The sequence below is a fragment of the Saccostrea cucullata genome, unplaced genomic scaffold, assembly GCF_032062105.1.
Source record: "Saccostrea cucullata isolate Sc308-1 unplaced genomic scaffold, CSIRO_AGI_Scuc_v1 ctg969, whole genome shotgun sequence".
Lineage (NCBI taxonomy): Eukaryota > Metazoa > Mollusca > Bivalvia > Ostreida > Ostreidae > Saccostrea > Saccostrea cuccullata.
In genome coordinates this window covers 173160-179685 of record NW_026932596.1, presented here as the reverse complement: position 1 = coordinate 179685, position 6526 = coordinate 173160, and the positions used below count along the sequence as shown (strand labels likewise).

At 31.4% G+C, this 6526-nt stretch overlaps 1 long non-coding RNA gene across 1 annotated transcript; it reads right to left on the bottom strand.

The window, feature by feature from the left end:
* Positions 1-1918: 1918 nt before the first annotated feature.
* On the bottom strand, positions 1919-3050 carry LOC134235548 (uncharacterized). Its single transcript, XR_009985428.1, has 3 exons — positions 2553-3050; positions 2311-2412; positions 1919-2208 (listed from the first exon to the last, which is right to left on the bottom strand). It is a non-coding gene; the product is annotated as an uncharacterized LOC134235548 (long non-coding RNA).
* Positions 3051-6526: the final 3476 nt, after the last annotated feature.

The following is a 6526-nucleotide window of genomic DNA, read 5'->3' as shown; positions in this document are numbered from 1 at the left end:
GATAAAGAACCCTCACTGCTCAATGGCCCTGAGTGCCGAGTATAGGTCTAAATTTGAAGCCCTTCACCGGCATCAGTGACGTCTCCATATGAGTGAAAAATTCTCAAGAGGGGCGTAAAAACAATATACATACAATCCTTATGCATTGAAGATTTAAATTTGTTCAAATCATTGCCCTTTGTTGTAGAGAGGGAAACAATATAATTTGGAACCAAATTTAAATTATTACGAAGTAATATTTAGGAAGAAAATGTTTTAAAAGCATTCTTATCAAGAACAGCAAAGTCATATGCTGTATCGATATGAAGGCATTCTCAAGTAGTATTAAAATTGAAGCCCCCCCCCCCCCTCAATAACCTTTTCAATACTGATCTAATTTGTGCTTTTTCCTGCCCGATGTGCTCAGGTGAGCGATATGGACCCTGGGCCTCTTGTTTTTGTAATTCTATCTCACTTGTAATTTAGAATGAAAATGTATAGCGAAAAGAAGCTATCACGACCATAAGCTTATTTAGAATAAATGTGTGGTAAAGTCCCGAATAGCCAAATAAATCTTGTAAAAACGTTGCAATTTATCTTCAAAGTAGACTGCAGAATTATATCAAGATTAAAAAAAAGTTGAGCAAGGGCCGCTACTCTACTTTGTCTACGAAGCAGCAAAAAAATATTGTAATAAACAGTTTATATGGATAATGAAAAACCAGCTTCAATAATGTAGCCCTCTCCGATCTTTTTTAATCTGATGTTTTGCCTTTTTTTTTTTTTTTTTTTAAATCTGATTGGGCTACAATACCACAGCATCTCCGCAATGGTGCAAATATATATTTTAATAAGGGGCGACTACAGGCAAAATAAATTGTTTTTACATTCATTTTACTTCTGAAAAGGCGAAAGTTTTTTTTCACTATGAACAACATAGCCCGCTGCTTGTTTACCTGTCACTCTCATCAGAAGCCATGGCAGTTTTGCGCGATGCACTGAGACTTGCGCTTGAAAACAATAAAAACTGTAATACTTATAATCTAAGAATGCATAAATTATCATATGTCATATCTAGGCATTTTCTTCGATAACCGTTGGAAATGCAAAAAGGAAAAAAAATAAATAAATAAATTTCAGACACCAGAAATATGATTCTTCATAACTCGCTTACAAGTCAGACATAGAGTTTTAGACCAAGTAGATTTTCGGAGTTGCTAGATGATATTTCTGTATGGCATTCCTAAACATTATAAGATTAAACGTTCTTATTTAAGAATTTATCTATGTGTAAACTCTGCCATTTTACTCACAAACTGAATAAAAGTGCGAAGCGTTTATTTCTCATAATTCCAATTACGAATTTTTTTTAATTATTTCACTTTGAGGCCACCATACAATCCGTAATCTATGTATCACGTAGGAATAATTATGCCGTAAAGAAACTTAAACGAGATAAATATTGATAAAATTCAACTAAAATTGTCAAAATAATCAATAAATAAACTTTTAGAAACTTATCGAATGAAGTTTAAGTCAACAAATATCGTAAGTAAGAGTTTACTTCGAAAAAAAAAAAATCGTCTTTGACCATGACAATAACGACAACGCTAAGATCGAATTTTTGCATACCGAAGACGCCCTCAATTTGCACAGATTTGTTCGAAGATTGAGGAAGAATATAGGCCTTGGACTTAAAAATTTGAATTTGATGCTGATAAGACAAGAGACTGAGGAACGTTTCTTTCCCCTATCACGTACAACTATACATGTACCAACTGAACTCATTTGTTTCGAAATAGATCGAACGTCGAGCGATTTTTAAATTCACACTCATGATCCGACAGTGACATAAACATATTAGGCCATTTTTTTTTATTAGTTGTTTTACGGATTTTTTGGGGGAAAATGTCCATTGGGTGGCTACAAAAAAAAAAAAAAAAAAAAAAAAAAAAAAAAAAAAAAGAAGAAGAAGTGTTCAATGTTCAAAACTTTTAATATGCAGAATATAAAGCAGTTGGGGAAATCAACCTCAGAACATTGCACAGAAATGTCTTTCTTGGCATTCCTCACTAAAAGAGAACGATTCGAGCAGAGAGACATATTATGTGAACAATGCTAAACTTTTCTGTGTATGTCTATGACTGGATACAGGTGTCCTGTCACTGCTACGTCCACATTTCCACATTGCCACAGAAAGACACACTTCAGCAAATTTTACACAACCCCCTGTAAAATAATAAAAGTTTAATCAAATTCAGATAATACATTTTCTTAAACAGTATAAAACTTAAAATTCAGTGCACAATCAATGGACACAAATAAACTTACTAGAATGATAAGTCATCCCCATTGGGTTTCACATTCCTATGACTCTCATACAAACATTTTTTTGTCTAAGAACATCCTGATGAGTCAGTTCCTTTTCCAAATCTAAAATTTAAAACTTTAAGAAACATTTCTTTCACATCTTTTGTTTCTCTGACGACAACACGTCTTGCAGATTTTTAAAATACAGTCAAACATGTGCTTTTAAAAATGTCTTAAATAATATATGAACTGTTTTAACTAACCATTAGATATAACTGTTCAAAACTTCGCCAAACCCTCAAAGAAAAGTTATGGGTGTCGGATGGAGTGCAAGTGACGACATCAGATTTGTTGGTTTTGGCTGTAATTTCCTCAACCACCACACTCCATTCGCTGATCAGATAACATCATATGTAGAATCATCAGCAGCCTGATCAGCTCATAAAAACCGTCATACATTTATACATTTACTACTGTTCTTAAAACATTTATATTCTGTTTTGAAAAACCTAAAATGTTTCACATGGCCGTCACACTTTTTTCATCTCTGACAATAAAACGCTTGCAGAGATTTTTTAAAAGGGTCGATAGTAGAAGCGTTTACATGATTCTGATCACAACTTAGTAAAATTCAAACAATGTACGGTCATTTCCGGATTTTTTTAATATGTTTGAAGTAAAGTTCGATCGGCGATTATAAAAAAAGGATTGAATGGAATTTTTATTTTTTTTCCAAAACTTAGAAAAATGGGGTCGGCGGATCCGTAAAACAACTAATAAAAAAATTTGGCCTGAAGGGGATCGTCGTTCGGTCCCGTTTGTTGACTGTTTGACTGTTTGTTTTATTTTATTTCAAGTTTCTTGTAATCAAAATTTAGCTTAAACAGACTAGAAGTATAGCGAAGTAGTTTTCATTGATTTTACAATAGCTAGAATCTTGGTCAAGAAAGTAGTTCTGACTTTTAAAAAAAATATATCAATGTTTAAACATTTTGTTGAAGTTGCTCTCGTCAAATCAAAACTTTGGAAATCAATAAAGTCAAAATTGGTATAATTGATAAATTAAACTATTCCTTGTGACATTTTTCGTAAACAGCGATATTTAAGCTTAATATAAGGTAGTACTTAAAGGGTTCCGCTACCTAAAGATCACTTGTTACAGTGGCTGCAACTTTATTGTTGACAATTTACACGAAAGATCACGTTACAGGAAAGACTCCGCACGATTAATGAACGATTAAACACGAACGATCCTTCACGCACACGATTCTACACGTTGCACGATCTTACACGATTGCTAACGCAAAAACACGATTCTTTACTCAAAATAGTTCAAAATATTTAGGAATCGATATGTTCAAAACGGAATACGACTTAATACTAATTTTAGATTTCAAACAATTATCAATACTATTTCATTGACTTTTAAAAAAAAATGAAATGGATATTTCTGTAACTGAATATATGTAAGACTTAATATTTTAAATTATAAATAATTATTAAGGTAATTCTCCGACCTAAGAAAACGATTTTTTCGTTCTATCAGAAGATTAACCTGTACATGTATTTGGTCCGTGAAATTTTAATTGACTTGGATTTTATGATAAGCAGAAAGGGGGATACAATTTTTGTTTAAAAAGGGCAGTATGAAATAACTTAAATTATAATGTATATCCGTATGTTTCCTTTGATTCACTGTTTGTGAGTCTCTAAAAATCAACTTGCCAATTATTTAACTTTATTTATTTGCAGAAAATTAAAAATTAATTAAAAGTAACCTCCAGAGATAAACACAGATAATCAAAAACCCCAAAAATCATGCCGTGTGCATGTAAACTCATCGACTAAATATCTATGTAAGCTTTGAGAAATGTTTATTTATTTGTAAAAATATTTGTTTTTGATGTATTGATTTTAAAATTATCTAAACCACCATTAGCAGTAAACAAAAAAGAAAATCAGATTAGAATAAAAAAACGTTAAAGATCTAAGTTCAGTTTATCAAAATATTGATCACGCTGTTGGACGAGAACGTAATATTGTACGACATACTTTATTATTTTGTTAATTAGTTTGTTCTGTTTTCAATTTTTTTTTAAAATTGCGCTTCATTCATTTTATTTGAATTAACATAAATAAATAAAAAAAAAACAAACAAGGAAAATGCTTATTTTACAAATAACATTCCGATAAAAATTTACAAAAAGAAATTTACACGATACTAAACGCACGATCTCGCACGATTGAAACCGCTAACGATTGGGTCTGATACACGCACGATCTTGCACGATTCTACATGATTGGTTTGTCAACAATACCGTTGCAGCCACTGTAGCTGTCTGAAAATAAAATCCATCAAGGTTACACTTTATCATGGCGGATAAATTCAACTTGTGATGTTGACATGCACGAAAAATGAGCTATATTTGGATTGATTTGTACATTTATGTTCGGATTGATTTATGTTTTGCATAACTACATTTTTGAAGTTCAGGTAAGAAATGCTACAGATGTAATTGAATGGCCATTTACTGATAATTTAAGCCGAACTCCGTGTGGGAGTGAATCACTCCAACACTTGCACCATTATGGAAATCCTAAGGATGTACAACCCTCTCCCAAATCAAAGTACTGAAAGAACTCATGATAGTTGAACATGTTAAATAAAATCTTTGATCTGGAGGTCAAGTGAGTGAACAATATTATTATTACAGAGAAATGTTTCAGATTTTTGTGTTGCAACAATTTTGAGATACACATTCAGAGACATTGAATACCAAACATTCATTTGCCATAATGCTTGCCTGCCTTCATTAATTTAGTCATTTTTTATACCAGCTGCTTGAAAAGCGGGAGGGTATTTATTAATCGGTATGACCGTCCATCCGTTTGTTATCCGTTTAGGTATAAAAATCTTTTATCCGCAACTCCTCTTACACCACTGAATGAAATTATCAGAGAATCTTTATTGCCTTTGTGCACCTTCTATTACTTTTTCATCCCACTGTCCTTTCTGACATATTTTCTTTTATCAAATAAATTCTGCAATATGACTAAGGGGGATTATAGTCATTTTGCATAATTTATTTAATTTGCATAATTTATTTGATAAAATAAATTATGTCAGAAAGGACAGTTATGATTAAAGATAAAATTCAACTTTGAATTTTAGTCAATCAATTTTTCCATTTAATTTAACATATACAGTGTAATATGATATTTGATATTATCATTTTTATTGTTTCATAGGAATTAGACAATCTAGATTTTATTTCATGATACAATTTGAAATGTAAGTAAAGAAGTTGCTAATAAGTATTTAATTTCACAAAAAAGGAATGTCTTGAAGACAAAAATGAATACATGTAATTGTCTAAAATAAATAAACTGTGTGAATATTTGGCATGAGGGATTAGTAAACGATTGAAGCTTTTATACACACAATTAGGTAATTTTGTTGGAAAAAGAGTACAGCAGTAATTTGTAGATAGATGATGTGTTTGTTGTGCAATTCTTTATGGTTTCTTTTATCTCTTTTTGATCTATAGCTAGGTCAAATTGCTTTCACATAAAGTAGAATCCATTAACCTATTGTTAGGGATTAACTGGTTAAGTGACAGGTCAAATACTAAGGTAATGGTCATGTCGAGTGATTTTTTCAAAGTACGGGTTTTTCGCGATTATTAGAGAGGTTTAGCAAGCTCACTTGTACGTGTACATGTACGTATATACTACAAGTTAGAATTACACGTACACGTTAACATTTTTTTCTTGTTAAGCAAAGTATAACTTGTACTTGTAAGTCTTTAAATGTTAAAGTGGTTTACTTTTAAAAATCATCTAAAAAAGCAATGATTTTAATATGTATATCACCGTTTTACATAAATATATGCATGTACTTACATTGTATGACAAAAAGATTGTAAAGATTTCTTAAATTTTTGATCAGTTAAAGCCTATTTCGAAAATCTAGATGTTGTGATTTTAACTCCAAATAAACTAATAATTTGAAATTACTGATGTTAAGTTCTTTTTTTCAGCATTTGCATTAAGTATTCAGGTTTTAGAAAAACGCACAATTTTTGAAAAATAAACAGCAGTTAAAGAAATTAAGCCACAAGTTTTAACTTACGTGTACTTGGCAATCTACACGTTACCTGAGTAAGAGGATACGTGTAGAAATTCGTCATTAACAAAAGTGATGACGTAATGCACAGTTTGCTGGTGCTACACGTAC